The sequence below is a fragment of the Capricornis sumatraensis genome, chromosome X, assembly GCF_032405125.1.
Source record: "Capricornis sumatraensis isolate serow.1 chromosome X, serow.2, whole genome shotgun sequence".
Taxonomy (NCBI): Eukaryota; Metazoa; Chordata; class Mammalia; order Artiodactyla; family Bovidae; genus Capricornis; species Capricornis sumatraensis.
The window spans coordinates 10,162,864-10,171,144 of record NC_091092.1 but is presented as its reverse complement, the minus strand read 5'-3'; positions in this window follow the sequence as shown (position 1 = coordinate 10,171,144).

The window sequence follows — 8,281 nt, the reverse complement described above, 5'->3', positions numbered from 1 at the left end:
CATCCTGAACCCCGCTCCCACCTCCCTCCCCACCCCATCCCTCTGAGTTGTCCCAGAGCACCTGCTTTGGGTGCCCTGCTTCATGCATCAAACTTGCACTGGTCATCTGTTTCACATTTAGTAATATACATGTTTCAATGCTGTTCTCTCATATCGTCCCACCCTCACCTTCTCCCACATGGTCCAAAAGTCTGTTGTTTACATCGGTGTCTCTTTGCTGTCTTGCATATAGGGTTGCTGTTACCGTCTTTCTAAATTCCATATATATGCGTTAATATACTGTATTCGGAGAAGGCAATGGCACCCCACTCCAGTACTCTTGCCAGGAAAATCCCATGGATGGAGGAGCCTGGTGGGCTGCAGTCCATGGAGTTGCTAAGAGTCGCACACGACCGAGCAATTTCACTTTCACTTTTCACTTTCATGCATTGGAGAAGGAAGTGGCATCCCACTCCAGTGTTCTTGCCTGGAGAATCCCAGGGACGGGGGAGCCTGGTGGGCTGCCGTCTATGGGGTCGCACAGAGTTGGACACAACTGAAGTAACTTAGCAGCAGCTGCAGCCACAACAGCAGGGAACTAAGGGGCTTCCCCGAAAGCTAGCAGATAAAGAAAGAATCCTTCTGCAGTGCAGGAGGCACAGGAGACACAGGTTCAATTCCTGGGTCAGGAGGATCCCCTGGGGGAGGGCATGGCAACCCACTCCAGTAGTCTTGTCTGAGAAATCCCATGGTCAGGGGAGCCTTGTGGGCTACCGTGCATGGGGTCACAAAGAGTCAGACACGACTTAGCACCTAAACAATAACAAGAAAAGTTGAACTGTTCCTGAGCCCAAGTTTGCTCTGCTCCCTGCACGATGGGCCAATGAATCAGAGATAAGGTGTTGAGGCAAGGAATACAATTTTATTCGGAAAGCCATCTGAATTATCAGATGGCTGACTAATGTCTCGAAATAACCATCTTATCAGGGTCTGGATGCCAGGTTCCTTTATAGATTAGCTGGTAGGAGGTGAGGAAACAAAGGGAAAAGCCCATAAATCTTGTAAATATCTTTTAGAATGGCAAGCCTTAGGCAGAGGATGTTTAACTTCTTCCTTCCTGTCATTCATACATGAACAGGGTCCTGAAAAAGGCACATAACAGTTAAGCAGAGGAGCAGGAGTCTCAGAGGCAGCCATTATGTATGATTATAATAATGAAAACAATGAAAAGCAAGTCAAATTTCGGTGCTTTCCATGAATTAACTCATTGTATCCTACAAGGAAGTCTTATTACTATCTTACTCTAGGGATGAGGAAACTGAGGCAAAGCAGAGCTGTGTAAGTTGCTTAAGATTCCATAGCTAGTTAGTGGCACAGGTGAAATTCAAACCCAGCCAGCTCGTTTCAGACATTAAGCTCTGACTTCTACTATATCATCTCCTCTCCTGGATGGAAAATGTGAGGAATAATACCTTTCTTAGAGAGCTGAAGTGAGAATTAAAAGATTACTATTAATTGTGTGGAGGAGGGTGGCCACTTTCTGATCAGTGGGCAGGGACAGAGAGTATATTTTGTAATTAAGATCCACACATAATCCTCAGACCAAAATAACCATTTTTGTTAAATTTTAATAAATTTAAAGTGAAGTGCTACATAAGCAAGGTATCATATTAATTCATTTCATTGGAAAGAAGCTCTCTGATCTTCGATGTTTGCATCTAGTGGAAAACAAGTAGTGTCACTCTACTTCAATAACTACACTAAAGTCTTTGACTGTGTGGATCACCACAAACTGTGAGAAACGCTTAAAGAGATGGGAATATCAGACCACTTTACCTGTTTCCTGAGAAATCTGTATGCAGGTCAGGAAGCAGCAGTTAGAACCGGACATGGAACAGTGGACTGGTTCCAAATTGGGAAACGAGTATGTCAAGGCTGTAAATTGTCAGTTTGCTTATTTAACTTTTAGGCAGAGTACATCACGTGAAATGCCTGGCTGGATGAAGATCAAGCTGGAATCAAAATTGCTGGGGAAATATCAATAACCTGAGATATGCAGATGACACCACACTTATTGCAGAATGCAACGTTGAACTGAAGAGCCTCTTGATGAAAGTGAAAGAGGAGAGTGAAAAAGTCGGCTTAGAAGTCAACACTCAAAAAACTAAGATCATGGCATTTGGTCCCATCACTTAATGGCAAATAGATGGGGAAACAATGACACAGTGACAGATTTCTTTTCTTGGGCTCCAAAATCACTGCAGATGGTGACTGCAGCCATGAAATTGAAAGATGCTTGCTCCTTGGAAGAAAGGCTATGACAAACCTAGACAGTGAATCAAAAAGCTGAGACGTCACTTTGATGACAAAAGTCCATATAGTCAGTTTTTCCAGTAGTCAAAATGAAATGAATTAATATGATACCTTGCTTATGTAGCACTTCACTTTAAATTTCTTAAAAATAAACGAAAATGGTTATTTTGGTCTGAGGATTATGTGTGGATCTTAATTAAAAATATACTCTGTCCCAGCCCACTGACCAGAAAGTGGCCACCCTCCTCCACAGAATTAATAGTAATCATTTAATTCTCACTTCAGCTCTCTAAGATAGGTATTATTCCTCACATTTTCCATCCAGGAGGGGAAATAATGTAGTAGAAGTCAGAGCTCAGACTCTGAAGCGAGACTGGCTGGGTTTGAATTTCACCTGTGCCACTCACTAGCTGTGGAATCTTAAGCAACTTACACAGCTCTGTTTTGCTTCAGTTTCCTCATCTGTACAGTAAGACATAGTAATAAGACTTCCTTTTAGGATACAATGAGTTAATTCACGGAAAGCACCGAAATTATTATTCCCAAATATACAATCAGTGCTCAAAAAATGGAAGATACTCTGGAGTTAGGTGGGCTTTTTCTTCTGGCCAGCTGATAGGACATATGAGAAGGAAAAATATGGGTCTCTGAAGCTACTTAGAAGAAAACACATAGGTCACGGGAGCCACCTGACCTTATCCATAGTTCCTGATCTCAGTTTTGTAACTCTGACTGGAAGGAGGCTCCGGTGTACAGAAGGGTGGAAAATGCAGTCCAGGGGGAGTTTGAGCCTAGGATACGTTCCAAATGTGTCTGCCTCAATCAGAAGCTCCTGGAATCCAGGGGATCAGAAAAGGCTCTTTCTGACACAGGCTCCTGGAAGGCTTTAGAGCCCGAAGGAATACAGGAAGTTCCCATGTTAGAATCTTCAAGTTGTGTGCTTTCAAAGATGCAAAAATTGCAGCTTTCCCTCCATCTCCTATGGCTGACAAGCTTCCAGCCATACCATCTCCCACTTCTTTTCTCTCCTCCAGTCAGTAACTCTTCTTGCCTGTTCATTCGATGCCAGCCCCTGTTATACTGTACTAGTATACTTTGCAAGGTACTGTACTCTAAGATCAAAAATGTTTCCATTATTTTCTGTGTTTGTTTGTTTATGTATTAGTCATGTGTAAAGTATTATAAATCTATTACAATACAGTACTATATAGCCAATTGTGTTAATTGTGTATCTAGGTTAACTTTATTGAACTTAACAAATAAATTGGACTTCTGAAAGCACTCTCAGAATGGAACTCATTCATATGTAGGGGCATAATATATATACAAACTACTATGCTCACTGAATCACAATAAATTAATTTTAAACGTGCTGCTATCCTGTTAATTTAGAAGTGGCAATGTACAAAGCAACTGATTATTCATGATGGCTTTTCTTTGGGAGACCTGAAGTGTAGTTCTGGCTTACCCAGTAGGGGTGGTAAACCCTTAAGTTACATGGAACCAGCTTATTGCCTTACTTTATACTTTTGAATGACTAGACTTAGTGTTGTATTGTCATCACAGAATTTCAATGGTTTCACATATAACATTATTCAAAGCTCTTAGTCCATATCAAGTTAATGTTTCAGCTTTCCTTTTCAATGAGACTCTCAAGTACTTCCTATAGCAGCAGCTTCAGCAGTTACACCTTTCTGTCCGCAGCTTTGTCTAGATATTCATGTGGACATGGTCTTCACAGTGGAGCACCGGACAAAAGAAAAAGAATTTTCCTTGTGGTTCTGATTTACTATAACGAGGGATAAGTGGGCTTAGGGCAATCACCCTCATGGAGAGTAAGGGAAATTTAGTTGAACATAATGTGAATTGGCAGGAATAAGCCTCAGTTGCGCGCCCCTTACTTGGGTTTGGATCTCAGTTTTTGACTACCAAAATGTGTTCACAACACGCACTGGAAGATGTAGCCCCATCTGGCAACACTGGAAATAAGCAAGGAGTCATAGGGCCCCTTAATACAGACAAATTCACCATCACTGAGCTGATGAACTCATAGTAATCCAGTATTCCGTCATTCATCATTATAACAGTATTTGTTGAGAGAGCACCATGCCAGCCACTGTGCCATGCACAGCCACACATACCTCGACCCCTGGTGAAATGACTGAGTAGTAGAAATACAGATGATGAAATAAGGAATTCCAAAACACATGATATGGGGATATACATCAGAGGGGCTCCTAACCCAGGCTTGAAGGTTTGCAAAGAAAATGATGTCTAGGACAGGAGTGAAAGGAAGTATTAATCCTCAGACTTTTATATCTTTCCCTCAACCCTGCCAGAATGTACGGGCAAGTCCTGTTTTCTGAGTAAAATGTAAATCCAACCACTTCCTAACACCTTTGCTTTGGTCACTCTGATCCAAAACACCATCATCTCTCAGGTGGACTACTACAATAGTCTCCTAACTGGCACCTCCACCTTCAGGTTTACATCCTGTGGCAAGTGTCACACATTAGCTCACCTGATTCCATCCCAATCCCAATTAGACCAGGTAAGTCTTGATAGAGGTTGGAAGCCAAGTCTACCTTTCCTGAACTCTTGCCCTGACGGCATGGATTCCATGAATAGAAGCCTCTGCCAAGCACATAAGAAACACTCATGAGACTTGGAAGGAGAAGTGAGGTGTAGTCCGTGCTGCTCTTGGGGTTTCTGTTTTCTGTTAGTGAGTGTGGGCTCATAAAATTTCACTTCTTTTGCATCAGTGATAATAGAGGTCCCAGGGTACAGTTCCTAGCTTTGTGGGTAACAAAAGGCAAGGCATGAGACATCTACCTTGACTGTATAGATGGAGAAGGAGTCAGTGTGGTCTCGCAGCCAAAATCTGTGATGGTCTCAGCAGAAACAGCGTAGTCCACTGGCTTCCTCGCTTCCCACCCTCCTGATTATGCCAGTTATGTGGTATTATTCAGGAAAATAGTTCTATAAATTGTAACTACCTGAATTAAATAAAAATGACCACTTCAAAAATCTCTCATTCTTTTTCTCATACCCCCAGTTGTTTTGTATACTCTTCTCATCTATTTATGCATGCCTGTTTTTAAACTTTAAATTCTCCAGGCAAGAATACTGGAGTGAGGTTGCCATTCCCTTCTCCATGGTTCTTCCTGACCCAGGGATCAAACCCAGGTCTCCCACATTGCAGGCAGATTCTTTACCATCTGAGCCACCAGGGAAGCCCGTCGAGTACTGGAGTAGGTAGCCATTCCCTTCTCCAGAGGATCTGCCTGTACGCAGAGATTGAATCCAGGTCTCCTGCACTGCAAGCAGATTCTTTACCATCTAAGCCGCCAGGGAGACCCTTAAAAATGTCCCCTTATATAATATATATTGTTGGGACTTCCCTGGTGGTCGATGGTTAAGAAGCTGCCTGGCAATGCAGGAAAAGCAGGTTGGGTCACTGGTCAGGGAACTAAGGGGCTTTCCCGACAGCTAGTGAGTGGATAAAAAGAATCCTCTTTCTTTTTTTTTTTTTCATTCTTTTTTTTTTAATTAATTTTTTTTATTTAATTTTAAAATCTTTAATTCTTACATGTGTTCCCAAACATGAAACCCCCTCCCACCTCCCTCCCCATAACATCTCTGTGGGTCATCCCCATGCACCAGCCCCAAGCATGCTGTATCCTGCGTCAGACATAGACTGGCGAATCCTCTTTCAATGCAGGAGACACAGGAGATGCAGCTTCAAGTCCTGGGTCGGGAAGATCACCTGGAATGGGGCATGGCAACCCACTCCAGTATTATTGCTTGGGGAATCCCAATATTGGGATTTAGGAGCTTGGAAGACTACAGTCCAATGGGTCTCAGGGAGTAGACACAACTTAATGACTACTCATACATGCACACATGGAATTAAGATCCCACATGCTGCTGAGCAGCTAAGCCCATGTCTCACAACTAGAGAGCTGCAACTACTGAGCCTACATGCCACAATGTGCACTGAAACAAAGATCCCACATGCCACAACGAAGACCCAATGCAGTGAAATAAATATTAAAAACAAAACAAAAACTTTTGACTTAAAAAAGATAATGACAGTATTTGTGCTCCAAGTAGGCAAGAACGTGGAGCAAGTAGAATTCTCATGTTCTGCTATTGGGAATATAAACTGGTACAACCATTTTGAAAGATAACTGAGATTACCTAGTAAAGTTGAGGGGCTTCCTTGCTGGCTCAGCAATAAAGAATCCACCTGCCAATGCCGGAGATGCAACTTTCATCCCTGGGTCAGGAAGATCCCCTGGAGAAGGAAATGGCAACCCACTCCAGTATTCTTGCCTGGGAAATTCCATGATCAGGGGACCCTTGCAGGCTACAGTATATGGGGGTCACTAAAGAGTTGGACATGACTTAACGACTAATCAACAACAGATACAGTTGAACTGTTTCTGAGCCCAAGCTTACTCTGCTCCCTGCTCCATGGGCCAATGAATCGGAGATACGGTATTGAGGGAAGGAATACGATTTTATCTGGAAAGCCATCTGACCTATCAGATGGCAGACTAATGTCTCAAAATAACCCTCTTATCAGGGTCTGGATACAAGGTTCCTTTATAGATCATGTGGGAGGAAATGAGGAAACAAAGTGAAAAGCCCATAAATGTCCTAAACATCTCTTAGAATGGCAGGCCTCAGGAAGGAGATGTTTAACTTCTTCCTTTCAGTCATCCACATGTGGATAGGGTCTTGAACAAAAGCAGTTGTTTAACAGTTAGACAGAGGGGCAGGGTTCTCCGAGGCAGCCATTGTGTATGACTATAATAACAAAAGCAATGAAAAACAAGTCAAAGTAACAGTTCCAACATGGGGTCAGAACTGGCTTTTCCCTGCAACAGAACTTGGGCACACACTATGATCCAGGATTTTCATGTCTATGAATGTACCGGAGACCAGGGCTTCTCAACTGTTGACATTTTGGAAGAGACAATTCTGCGTTGTGGACTGTCCTGTCCATTGTAGGATGCTTAGCAGTGTCTCTGGCCTCTACCCACTAGACGCCAGGAGCACATCCTCAGTTATGACAACCAAAAATGTTTCCAGACATTATCAAATGTTCCTTGGTTGGGGGGCATGGTGTATAAAATTGCCTTCAACTGATAATGTAGAGAAACTCTCATGGATGGGCATCAGGGGATATGAATGAGAAAGTTCACTACACAATAATTTGCAAAAGACAAAAATGAAAACAACCCATATGTCCACAAACAGGAAATAGACACATTGTGGGACTGTCATATGATGGATAACTGTACAGCAATGAAAACTGACTTAGAAGTTATACACATCAGTATACACGAATCTCACAAACACAGGGTGATGGGGGAGGAGAGAAACACAAGGAATACATCTAGTATAATTATATTTGCATACAGTCCAAAATGGACAAGAAATAATGGAATCTGAAGGAACATTTCCATGCAGTGAATGTATAAAGAAGTGAATTATTAATAAAGTTCAGGATAGTTGTTACCTCTGGGAACGAATGAGAAAGTGAATCAGGGAGGGCACAGGTAGGATTCAAAAGCATTTGCTATGTTCTAATTTTCAAGGTTTGTGATGAGTAGACAGCTTTTTATATTATTATGATAGACCTTACATATATGCTCTATTATCTTCTGTATATAAAAAATAGTTCATAATTTATAAGGAACTGATGGGGACTAAAATACTGTGGGAAATGGAAATAAAGCTGAGAGCCAAAGAATGATGCTTTTGAACTGTGGTGTTGGAGAAGACTCCTGAGAGTCCCTTGGACTGCAAGGAGATCCAACCAGTCCATTCTGAAGGAGATCAGCTCTGGGATTTCTTTGGAAGGAATGATGCTTAATCTGAAACTCCAGTACTTTGGCCACCTGATGCGAAGAGTTGACTTATTGAAAAGACTTTGATGTTGGGAGCGGTTGGGGGCAGGGGGAGAAGGGTACGACAGAGG